We start from the raw sequence: 11981 nt of genomic DNA, 5'->3' as shown, positions 1-11981 counted from the left end.
GTGTCAGTCCTTACTGGCACAGGGGCTTAGTGTTGTGCAAAATGTCCTTGGTTGATGAGCAGTGAGGTTTTACCTAATATATTGCCCCTTCATCTTTCGTGCCGATGATGACCCGACTGCACAAAATCTCCCTCCGGGGGAATACTGCAATCTGTTTGTGGTTTGCAGCTGGATGCAGGTGATGGAGCCTGGAAGACAGCTGTGTGTGAGTGGGACTGGAGTACATATGAAGCCAAGAGGCTGGCTTCCAAAACCTGTAAAGAAACTCGGTAACGAAAGCGTTTTAAATTTAAACAGCAGTAATGAACAAGAGATAATCAGCCTTTGATTAACTGCTAAGTGTCTGCAGAGCTTATGAGAAGACATTGCCAACAGAGAAAGTGTGAGAAGAAAATGAGCACAGTTGGTGGTAACTGCAAAAAATATAAAGGCACTCACTGCACTCTTTATACACATATGATTGAACAAATGATTAAAATCTCTGCAGTGTAAACACATTTTTGAGATTTTAAATCTAGGAGGTTGAGAGTGCAAACTGCAACGAGAGCCTTAGATACAAAAAACAAAACGTAGATTAGCCGTAACTTGTTTCCTGAAATGCTTTGATTTGGTCTGCACATTTGAAAGAAAATACATTTGCTAATTGATTGGTGCATATTTTGAAACAGCGCTGCTGATTGGTTTACCCATGGCCTGATTACTATTTATGTTGGAGTTTCAATGGCTTCCTGTTGGGCTATCACATCATACAAAGCAGGGGTTTAATCTGCAAACGCTCTTTTACAGATACATTTTCTGCCGCTCTTTAGAGTTAATGAAATTGTTTTGTTTTTATGTTTCATGCAAGTCCGGTCACTTAACATTCCCATTTTTTCACAAGAGGTCTTTAGACATAGAGCGAGATCATGTGATTATTTGTAGAAATCTTTCAAGGTAAAACATACAGTACTTTTAAAGTAACAAAGCCGTGTATCAGTTTTGGGGCCCATAAAAGTGTAGAATAAAGGAAATTGAATTTCCTTTCATCATACTGACAAAGTCAAATTTTGACATTTGATTGCAATAAAAAAAATTACAACAGCAAACGACTTTAATGTGATCTCTTTGCATTACTCAGCAAATTCTGCAGGTCTTCATGCAAGCTCTTCATGTGATCTTTTAGGAACAGACAGGTGGCAGCAGAGAGCCATGAGGCCAGAGCAGCTAATGCCCTGGGGTCCCATGCAACACAATTAGAATGTGTCTTTTATTCCATGCCAGCTCCATCTTAGTGTCAGGACATTCAGAAGGTAGAAAAGCAAGGGAACAACGGCAGAAGTGACAAAGCCAAAGAAATGTAGTGAGCAGAAGATGAAGCCACACACATGCTGGTGATGGGACGCAAGCCCTGGATAACACTGTAAGTAATGACATTTCTTGAACATGTTTTATGTCATTTGGAGTGTCTGAATGGCATTTCATGGAAGGCAAATGGGCTTTAGCACACAGGTGATATCATTAATGAAAAAACTGAACAAGCTGATGATTTGCCATTTAATTAAATCACATATTTAAAATATGTTCATCATGATTCTTTCTCCCTATGTCTTTTATGGCCACACAGAGGGCCTTTTTTTAAAAGCATTTTTGGTCTGGTGTCAGCATTTTGGCACAGGGGAGTGATTTAAGGAGGCATGGCATGCTTGCCATGCCCTTCACCTGACTGTTCCAGTCTGCCTTCAAAGTGTATGCAAACAATTAAAATGCCACAGCCCTTTTAATTAGCTCCAGGGTGCAGATTGACAGCTCTGGGTGTTGGTGATAGCACAGTAACTAGCTATTACTCTAAATATTTGGTGCGTTGCATAGTTCAGACCATAAGCGTGGGATATGGATGAGTAGTAGGTTTGTTTCTGTTTTTCCTATAGTTGACAGTCTACTTGTTTTGTTTCATTTGGCATCTTCATAGACAAAACAATAGTACTTGATAAGGCAAGTAGAAGGGTTTTTTTAAGGTTATAACCTCAATTAGTGCTCAGATCCAATGTTTCAAAATGTGTCATCAACACCGCTTCGCTGTGCCACCTTGAAACAATGTTGATGTTGACCTGAAGATTACAAAGTTCAACCTAAATCACCGAGTTACAGCTCAAAAGCTTGGGACAAAGCTCATAGACGTCTCTTAGGTCTGAGCAGTTGAGATTTAATTGATGGTTAATCTCTTTGAAAAGAGATATTGATTACCACTTTTTAATCAAATACCTTTAGAAAAAAGCGTAAAAATATGATTTAAACTTCCAGCTTTAATTTTTTTCAATGCAAATTAAAGAAAAAAAAAGTGGATCCATAAATAAATAAATAGTAAAATAAAATAAAAATAATACCTACAAAGAGCACTAGATGCTAGTATGACCCTGTTATTTCAGTGTCAAACAAGTTTTTGCTTTTGATCTTAAAATCACTCACAATAATTGTTTGTCACTGAAATGAATTGAAGTGTAATACCTCAGTAATGCATATCTCCACAGGTTCTTAGAAGTTTATTGCACTGACAGCTTTGGCAACAGCATCAAAGACAAGCACGGGCAGATGAAGAATAGAAGTTCCATGGCATGTGTTGGATATCACATTTCAGTTCAAGTGGAAATCCTGCAAACGTCTCTGTGCGTTTCAACGCATTCACTCTCTCTCTAATTAAACCTGTTGTTTTCACTCAGCCAAAAATATTTTACTCCATAGGTCACCTCAGCGGTTGTTATAAGAATGCTGCTGCTATTGTTTACAGTCTGCTGATATTGTGTGGCACTACGCTACTAGACAAGTGACAACATGCTGCTTACTGATCTTTCCCCATCCTGAAAAACTGGCAGATTCTGTTGATTGCGTTACACTTCAGAACCAGTTTTTTATAATTTAACAATAGGCGACTGGATGATATACTAGAGTGATAATATGCTCCATATTCTTTGTGCAATTTAAAAAGTAACCCACATTCAGTATACATGCTTTCAATAACATGACTGAGCAGTCACGCACCCTGATCCTGACCCCTGATTTTGGTGCTCGTGGATATGACATTTATTATTTACAGCAGTGCAACTGTGTGAGAGTACATCTGAGTCTCTGGTGAGGCCCAAGTTCACTGCAGGCCCCTTCCACCATTCTTAAAATGTAATTATAGGGTGAATTTTTTTTTTGACACAGGCATTTGACAACTCTGTTTAAATTTTCCATTTGCGTAATATATTGAGCAAAGATGATTTGTTAATATTCACAAGTTGTTATTTAACATAATTTCTGATTTTTGTAAAGAAAGAAGAAAAAAAAGGAGGGGCATTATTTTAATTTATTTATTTTAGATAAACGTAAAACCTACAAACATTTATTATGTTATATAAATAAATATCTTACAGTAGGAATAAAAGTATTTTAGTGTGGAAGTGTGTGATTGTGTTTTGGCTTTTACAATGATGTAAAAGAAAAATAATGAAAACAACGAACTAGGCCAAATATTGATGTTATGTTGGACTACTCAAAGTGCACTGAAATTTTACTCTCAATTATTACAAGATATAGCCCAGCTTAGTACACATATTATGGACAAATTTCAAACAAAACACAACTGAACTAAAACAAAAATATAAATATGATTTCCCTATAAATAGGATTTAGAATAAAAATTTCCACATCTCTTTAAAAGTATGCTAAAAGGTTAACAATTTCCGTGTTCAATTTTAAATAAATACAGCCCATTTTTTATGTAAAAGAGACAAGTACTATTTTCCCCTCTAATTAAGGGATTTTAATAAAATAAAATAAAGATTAGGCCTGTGGGGTTTATCTAGTATATGCTTTTTTCTAAAAGCATGTATTCCCTTAAGGCCAGACCTTAATGTTGAGTGTGTGTTGATGTTTAGAGATGGCGCAGATCCAGCGCGGCGCAGTCCACCCCATCGGGACTGTATTAGATCTCTAATTGATGCCTCTCCCCTCGTCGCTGACAGTTACGCACAAACCAGGATCAGGTCACGGAATTTAGCGCGACCTGAAGATGTGGCGTAGACCGCCTTCAGAGCCTACAGTGGATTAAAAACATAATGAGGTGAGTCGAGGTTCAGCTGCTTTGATTGTAAAGTAACTTTTTAAACTTAAGGATTGTCGGATAACCAGAGCGGAAAGGCGAATCACTTGTTTTTATGACGATTTTAAAGTAATGAGTGAGCTATTTTTACACTACTTCTATTTACACTACGTCATGGCTAATTTACATGTGAAATTAAACATGTTCAAATTTGGATCAATCCACAATCTGCCTTAAAGATGGCAGGTTACATTTTATTCACAGTAAAAACAAACAAACAAACAAACAAACAAAAAAAAAAAAACCCGAAAAATATGTTTTGTTATGTTAAAGATTTACACGTGTTTTAAAACATCAAAGCAGCCCCGAAAAATAGGGCCTCGAACAGATATTTGTTGGATTTACTTTCAGGATTATGATAATAACGATAACTCTGTCACAAATCTTAAATACTTAAAATGAATGAATTATTAATTTTGTGATGGAATTTACATAATAGGTTTGGAAATTTTCCGTGAGCAGACATTATAGAGGTTTACAGCTTCATGAATATTACATCTCTCCTTCAGTTCAAGTATGTGACATTGCTGCTTTCAGCAAGTTTATTTAGTCTGCTATTCATCCTCAAAGTGCCCTCACTTGTTCTGCAGAGCATGGCTGAGAAAGTAAAACACACCAGGGCCATAGGAAGAAGAAGACGAGAAGAAAAAGAAGAAATCTCACACAACAAATTCTTTTTTTTAACCAGTTTTGCTTTGTTTTATTTTATTATTTGCTATTTGCTACATAAAAACACTATTAGTCAACATGTATGAATTTATAAAAGCTTGGACTGAAATAAGTTTGAGGATGAAATATATAAACATTACAAGCTGAATCATTTTTGGATGATCTTTCTTACTGTGCTGCACTTTGACTAAACCGTCCTGTAAGTATATTGTTATGTTTGTGTCAAACAGGAATGTTATATGAATTATTTCTTCAGTTCCCCAGAAGTCACCTTTCTCTGTGGCCAATAAAGGTGTTGACATCGTCATGCCATTTGCGTGTATTCTAATGTTTGTGTGTGTTTGCTTGTTTTCATGCTTGTCACAAAGAAATAGAGAGTGGGAGGTCGGGGTGGGACTGCCATCGCTGTTGAATTTATGAGTGTGTCGTGAAGCATCTCTGACGCAGGCAGACTAAACAGAGTCTGTGCGTACACGTAAACACATACATACATCCTGCCCTCATCAGAGAAGACATCACGGGACATGAAAAACAGCACAAAGCCAAACTGTGGAATTAATCATAAAGATGAGTTCTATTTTATCCATTGACCAGTCGAACTTAAGGCCGTGTGGCTGCTGCGTGGCTGCAGCTCTTAAAAGGAAAATTATACTGGTGTCAGCAGAAAACGTAACTGGTAAAGTCATGTTTATAGTGAAACAGTCCTCAGACTCACCCACCCATCCCCATCCTGCAACCCCTCACTGTGGTTTCTCTTTTTGCACCTTGTGTTTTGCTTTTGTTGTAAGTTTCTTCCCGGCACTGACAAAAGGGGACAATGTTGTCTGTTACATAAGACCAACCTAGTATTGTTAAGAGTTGGGTGACTTTGGAAACATGCATTGCACTTCTTGATATGGAAGATTAGGCTCGGATGAGGATGTTCATTCCCCCTCCTTTTCATCTATGTTAAGACTAGCATGCCAGCTCTCTGACTAAGAGTGAAGTGCCGACACCCCTGGAGTGGATTCTGAGCATACCAAGGAGGAGATGCCTTTGAAAGGACAGATGTTCCTGGGCTTAGCCTGCCTCCTACCCAACCTACCCACCACTCGCCTTCCATTGTATATTTGTTCTTGCTCTATAAATAACTGGCCGGTATAAGTCACAGAAAAATGTAACCGATGCGCCGCTGACCTCTGAGCCCCTCATCTTTGGGAGTGAAAGACACTTTGAAAAGAAGCAACTAAAGCATTAGAAAAGTTGGCTGATGCAGACATGGTAAATGGATTTGGGCTAAGGGACACAGTGAGCACACCCATTTTGTCCACATAAAGACCGGTCTTGATGTCTGGACCGGCTCAGCTGTCTTATGTAACAGCAGTTTGTAGTCGTGACAGATGAGGCGTGATGGGCTCAAGCCAGTTCAGCCACATAATCCAAAAATATACCAGCCGTATTTATGGGATAATATAAGCGTATTTGGAGTTCTTAAAATTTCAAAACTGAAAGCCAAGTTTGCTTGCCTGAGAATTTCCATGTCGGTGGAAAGAAAATGATACACAATAAAAATATTTAAAAATATTTATAATATTTAATTTTTCACCAAAACTTCTGTGCCACTTCAAGTACCAAAACGATCACGTGTTGCTAGTTTCCACTTGAAGCCTTTTTGCAAGTTTTGTGAGACTGCAGAGTGTTTGCCCTCTCGCAGTGGCTGCAGGGATGAATGGATGATTGTTCTTTGGCCCTTGTGACAACCCTCCTGGGGCCCATCAATTCGCCGAGCCTCCTGGAACATCAGGTCATGGCTAACCAGGCTCTGAAGCGGCAGCCTGGCCTCACTGTGCTGATTTTTCCCCAGTTAGAGCTCAGGACCTCCAGGGCGCACAGCTGGGTCCCTTAAAAAAGCCCAGCTGAATGGTTTTAGAAACACTGCAGCTCCTCTTACCCCACACTCACTCTCCATCGAGAACAGCGCCGATATCAGATACTGTGTTTTTTACTTGATATGTTCATCTTTGCTTGCCAAAGCCCCTGGAAACCGTATTAAAGTCTGTGTTCCATATTTTCAACCAATGGGCCTCTTTAAGTCGAAGAATTTGTCCAAAATTTCCATCAACCCCTTTCTCCTTTTCTTTTCCCACATTTTTCTCCACATGTCTACATTTCCCTGCCTCTTCCCCACATGCTCACACACATCTTAATTTTCTCTCTTCCCCCCTCCAGCTCTGCTATCGTGTTGTATCAGTTACAGCTGACCACCAGTCAGGTGGGTCTGCGGGAGATTTTAGATCACGGAGGGGCAGCCAGCTCTCTCAATGCCTTCAGCCTGCTCCTAGACTCGAGTCCCAGGCCCCGCTGAGGCCTTGTCATGGGCAGCGCAAAGAGACACCTGGCCAAACTACAGAAACACTTCCAGCTGCAGGCTGCCTGATGCTCACCACAGAGAGAATTCAGGCCAAAGGTGGAGAAGTGGAGCTCAACTATTTCTCTGGGTTTGAGTCCATATCGTGTTTATTTTAATTGCAGCACCAAGCATTTGCCTGTAGAATCTGAGGCTGTTTTTCTTTTTCTTTAAAAAAATAACAATTGCACAACATCACAATAAAATTCTCATTCCACAAAACAAAGTGAAAGAGCTTTAAGACTTCTCTCAAAGTGAAAGTGGAGCAACTCAAGGGGCAGAGAAAAAAAAACGCCTGAGAGAGAACAACAGCTCCCTTTTCTCTGCAACCAGTTGACATGAAAGACCACATTATGTCTGAGATTAGAGGCAATTACACTGGGAGTGCGCTTCAAGACCTTTGTTTGCCAACATGACAGGAGGGAGCAGGGCTGTAATTTGATGAGGGGGCTGCGCGAGTGAGAAACTCTGCATGGCAAGCTCCTGGCAGACGGGAGGCAAAGAGAAGCCTTTGTCCGTGGCTCGACCAAGCCTTTTGGTAGAAATGTAACTGTTTAGATGAATCTGATGAATCTGAGATAAATTACTTGCAGGAGACCTTTTTTTAAAAAAAAAATAATCCCCATTATCAGATTTATAACACTGCTACTATATTAGGCTGAAAAGCCAGTTTAAAGAGACTTTTAACCCTCTGGGGCAGGTACGTTTATGTTTGCCTTTTGTTCCACATGACAGTTCAAAAGCCGCTTTCTCTATTGTTTCAGCATTTATATTAATTCAAATGCCACAATTGTGTCGGTTCATTCAAATGTCACAAATACTGTAAACACGAGATTCAAGCTGAACCTTCGGTCAAACAAAAGCAGCACACCGGCTCTTCGAGACGTGACATCTCCTCTATTCTGGCCCGGAGCATTGTTCGAGCACACTGAGAGTTTTCAGGACAGGAAACGAGCAGCTTGTTCCAGACCCACCGGCAGAATGGAACACGTCTTTATTTGAGGGAAGTCATTCCGCTGATATATAAAACACCAAAGCAAGGTTTCCTTCCCCCTCACTTTCCTGGTGCTATCCCCTTCAAAAGGACATGTCCTTTATACTGGGCTCACATGCACACACGGGACCAGAAGAAAAATAAACAGAGGCAATTTAAATATCAACCAAACCTGCCTTCTGTTTGAATGGAGGGGCTACTGCGGCAGCTCGGCTTCAGCTCGTCCGGTATGCTGTGGTGCAAACGTGTTCAGACTTTGGGTTCATGGTTGGAAAGCAAACTGAGAAGCAACAACAAAGCAAGGCTATAGTATACAATTATTATAGTATAGTATCTAATATAAGGCAGCTTATCCCAGAAACAGAAAACCACACAAATCCAGAGGGCTTAATGGTAAAAGATGGCATTCAAAGGTAAATTTATTGCATTTGTTGACTTGTTTGTGATTGAGCATTTAATGACACAAATGATAGCTTTAGTCCAAAATAAATAGCACATAAAGCTATTTATTTTTGCATGAATAATGAAGTTCACGTGTCGTAGAAAGTTATTGGTAAATATCTTCATCAGCATCTAATCCTATACTTTTCACCCCCTGCTGTCTTTGCTGTTCTCTTTGGCCAAATTTTCCCATAAGGCTGTGTGAAAGGAGGAAGAGGACCACCTATTAAAGTGAAATTGTAGGAGTGATGGATGGGAGGCTGTTGAGGGGGAGTAGAGCAGCCAGCATACACCTCAGGGGAGGGGAGGATGATGAACAGGGGGTGGGAGAGCAGGGGAGAGTTCACCAAATCCAAACTCACACCTCTTGCTCTGGGGTGGAGCGGGTGGAGACCTCCCATGCTGACTTGAAATTAGACTTCATTCTCAGAAAAACTTTTGCCTGTTTATCCTAAAATGTCCATCACTTCCATTAAAAAATAGGACTTTTAAAAAATAAATAAATTATGGAGCCGCAGCAATTCTAGTTATGCGTTATATTCTTAGATGAAAGCAAGAAATTCTTCAAGAGATATGTGTTGATGATCAAATCAGTCAGTGCTCATGTGGTCCAAGCATTTGTAGCCATTTCACATGCATCATCATTTTTATCCAGGATGTCAGGTCAACTCGTAAAACTCAAAGACATGCAGTTAGCTAGCTTAGCTTAGCCAAACATATAGCCATACTTTCTTTTTGCATTTCTCAGATGAGATTTAACTTAAAAAAAAAGAAGATATATGTTTATCTACTGATTGATAAATTATAAAATGACTATGTTTGGTCATTTTACAACAGGTGACAAGTTTTTCATTATTTTTTAATAAACAGTACAGACTAAACTTAAATACACACTCACGCAGATACATTTAGGCACAATGCTACATAAACGTATGCTGCACAGACCCTAACAAGTTTCCACAAAACAATAAAAAAAGGAAGGGATGCTTTTGAAAAGTGCTCACCAAGAGTTGAGTCTTCTAGAGCAAAAATGATATTCAAAAAACAAAAAACAAAAAACCCCTGCTGGAATCAACTTTGTCACTTTCTAATCCTGTAGTCAAATTTCACGACAATAAAGTCATAAAGAGGCAAATGGAGCGGCTGTAGCACTTGTGGTTTAATGCCTGGGGTGTGGAGGAATTACTGCTGTAGTAGTTTGCCTTTAACTGTCAGGAAATGACCCATAATCTGCAAGCGTTTGACTGCTGCAGCATTCCTGTGAAATGACACAAGTTGAAGTAGATTAGGGGTTGGGTAATTAGCTCATTAGTCAACATAAACACATGGCATGGCTCCCCCATTTCTACCCACCACCCCCACAACTGCCCACAGCTGGTGGCAAAAGTAAGTTCTCACCAGCACACGCAAACACACACACTCAGTCTCTAGCTCTCTCTCATACACACACACACACACACACACACACACACACACACACACACACCACTTCATCATTAATCCAGCTCTTTTCTTCTGGACTTTTTTTTTTTTTCCTCTCTACATTTTTTTTCTCCCTGGCTTCATCATCTCTTCTGTTCTGCTTCTCTCCAGACAAGCCACTCTTTTATATTGTAACCCTGGGGGCTGAGGGCTAGCCACTTTTCACCAGCACCTCACAGCTTATCAGAGCACTTTATCAGCCTGAGGGAAAGAGATGTGGGTTAAAGCTCTTCTCTCTCCTCTGTGGCTCAGAAAACCAGCAGGCTGTCAGCAAACAAATATTTGTAAGCTGGGGCTCAGAAACGTGTGCCTTCTGACAGAGGGAAAAGCTTAAGGGGTTTTGTATTTCAGTGTGTGGGTCAGTGTGTGAGTGTGTGTGAAAAACACAGGATATCCTTTGTGCAACAAGGTAAGCTCGTCCTCACACGTTACCTCTTATTGCTCGGGGGACAAATCCAGAACAAGAGGGACCTGAACAGCTCTTCACACCTCCTTAAGTGCAAGTAGGAGGCTTCAGCTTTCTCCTGTGCGTCATCTTTCAAACCTCTGTTCTCCCCCTTCCCTCCTCTCTTCACCTCCTTTTGTAGATCAGCATAGTGCTCTCTTTCATCAGTGCATAGTAAATAATATCAAATATCTTGCAAGCTTCTGTCACAAGTGTTGAAATGTTGAAACATTCCCAAGATTCACCTGCACGCTGCTGATTAAAAACTTTTGAGAGAACCTCACTGTTACTGAAACACTTCCTTGGCACCTTGAATTTCAGGCACAGGCAACTTTTCATTGCAGAACAGGACTGGGTGTGTTTGCCTCAGTGCCAATGAAAACAGAAACTCTCTTTGATGATGTTTAGTGACCGAATGTATGAATGAACATTTGTGCGACTTTTCACTGTGCACGGCTTGTTGCGAGGCAAGCCACTCGAGAAGCAGTGCACCTTGGTCACGGTAGCGCTCGACGGGCGGAGCAAGCTGATGAGAGAGAATGAAGTGTGAAAGTGAAATGCTCTGGAGGGGTCCAGTCAGTCAGTGTGGTTTGCTACTGCACCAAACTGGCAAATTGGAGTTTAGTAAGAGCCACTTAATCAGGAGACAACAGGGCTGATGAAGCCATCCATCATCGCCCTCGGGGAGACAGCACTTATAGTGATGCACACCATTTTCTGGGTCATTTAAAGAGGAAAAACACACACGATCACTCCTCTGGTTTAGCCACGTCTTTTTAGATGCTTAAAGTACTTAAAAGTATGTTTGAATTGTTTCTGCTTGGGAGAGTGTGCGTGTGTGTGAACCTGATCGATTGTGCAAGTGAAAATCTTGCTTCAGGTGTAGTTGGTTTCCATAAATTGCAGTCATGGGTGGAGAGTTAACATGCAAAGGCAAAGTTCATTCTTTGCACAGGTTTTGTGTCATCACCTAAGAACTGCAAGAAGTGGGGAAGTGCAAAAAAACAAAAAACCCTGCCATGACATTGATGAACAAATCAATCTATACAGTTTTTTTGTACTTAGTTATTACATTTATTGGTATATTTTTGTGTTTTACTCAAAGCTCTCCCTCTTAATCTGTCATTAAAAAAGTTTATCTACATATCTTTCCTTTCACAAAGCATCTTGTCATGTCTGCATACAGTCAAAACGCTTTTGAAATAATTGTTTTACCACTGTTTTAGTCATATTTGCTGCAAACTTGCAATGAAAAAAATGTCAATTAAAATGACTGCACTGTGAATGTACTATCCTGTGCGTGTATGTCGCTGCATTGCAGTTTATTTCTGACTTTATCCTGCTGGAAGAAATAGTTTTTTAATGTAATTATTTATTTATTTACTTTAAAACACTTTTGTAAATAACGTATTTAATAAACATTCTTGCTCGGAAATTTTGTATT

At 39.9% G+C, this 11981-nt stretch overlaps 1 long non-coding RNA gene across 1 annotated transcript; it reads left to right on the top strand.

The window, feature by feature from the left end:
- Nucleotides 1–1233: 1233 nt before the first annotated feature.
- Nucleotides 1234–7691, top strand: LOC102313587. The gene is made up of 3 exons (XR_006054256.1): nucleotides 1234–1399; nucleotides 2508–4081; nucleotides 4711–7691. It is a non-coding gene; the product is annotated as an uncharacterized LOC102313587 (long non-coding RNA).
- The last annotated feature ends 4290 nt before the right edge of the window (nucleotides 7692–11981 follow it).

Source organism: Haplochromis burtoni, unplaced genomic scaffold, assembly GCF_018398535.1.
Source record: "Haplochromis burtoni strain Fernald_Lab_line unplaced genomic scaffold, NCSU_Asbu1 Contig_3, whole genome shotgun sequence".
In the NCBI taxonomy this organism is placed as follows: domain Eukaryota; kingdom Metazoa; phylum Chordata; class Actinopteri; order Cichliformes; family Cichlidae; genus Haplochromis; species Haplochromis burtoni.
Note: the sequence above shows the minus strand (reverse complement) of the source record. Positions and strands in the feature narration are given on the sequence as shown.